The following is an 886-nucleotide window of genomic DNA, read 5'->3' as shown; positions in this document are numbered from 1 at the left end:
CACGTGTTGGACTCGTGATCAACAGCTATTTCCCTCCTGGAAGTGAGCTCAGAGCTCGTAGGTCCGATCTATGGGTAATGCTATGACCTTACACACACACACACACATCCAACTCCCCGCCCACGAGAGTCAGAGTAACGACCCGAAGCGTAGCGGTACCGAAATAATTTCGGCCCTGGGCAGGATTCGAACCAAGAACTACGGGCCACTATGGTAACAGTTCAGCGCTCTACCAACTGTGTGTGTGTGTGTGTGTGTGTGTGTGTGTGTGTGTGTGTGTGTGTGTGTGTGTGTGTGTGTGTGTGTGTGTGTGTGTGTGTGAATATCTCGTTATCGTGTGGTTCATCTTTCTCACTCACAGGATGTGGGTATTATTCAGTATTCTTTCCATGTGAAATATATCCCGACATAAGTTTATACTTTGCGGGCGAGCAAAACAGATTCTCTCCGGGTGGGTTTTCGCATATTCATTCATAAATGAAACCTGCTCGACTTCCTCTCATCGGTAATGGTGGCCTAGCCTGTAATCTGTGTGTGTGTGTGTGTGTGTGTGTGTGTGTGTGTGTGTGTGTGTGTGTGTGTGTGTGTGTGTGTGTGTGCACGCGTATGTGTGTGTAATTCACCTTGGTCTTTGGATCACGTGTTGGACTCGTGATCGACAGCTATTTCCCCCCTGGAAGAGAGCTCAGACCTCGTATGACCTATCTATGGGTAATGCTGTGACCACGCACACACGCACCCAACTCCCCGCCCGCGAGAGTTGGAGTAACGACTCGAAGAGCAGCGATACTGAAATTATTTCAGCCCTGGGCAGAAGTCGAACCCGGACCGCCGTAGTGGTAGGCGAGAACTATAACTACAGCGCCACGAAGTGTGTGTGTATGCA

This window comes from Oratosquilla oratoria, unplaced genomic scaffold, assembly GCF_046742065.1.
Source record: "Oratosquilla oratoria isolate Oo_2021 unplaced genomic scaffold, ASM4674206v1 SCAFFOLD194, whole genome shotgun sequence".
Classification (NCBI taxonomy): domain Eukaryota; kingdom Metazoa; phylum Arthropoda; class Malacostraca; order Stomatopoda; family Squillidae; genus Oratosquilla; species Oratosquilla oratoria.
This window is presented reverse-complemented; position numbering follows the sequence as displayed.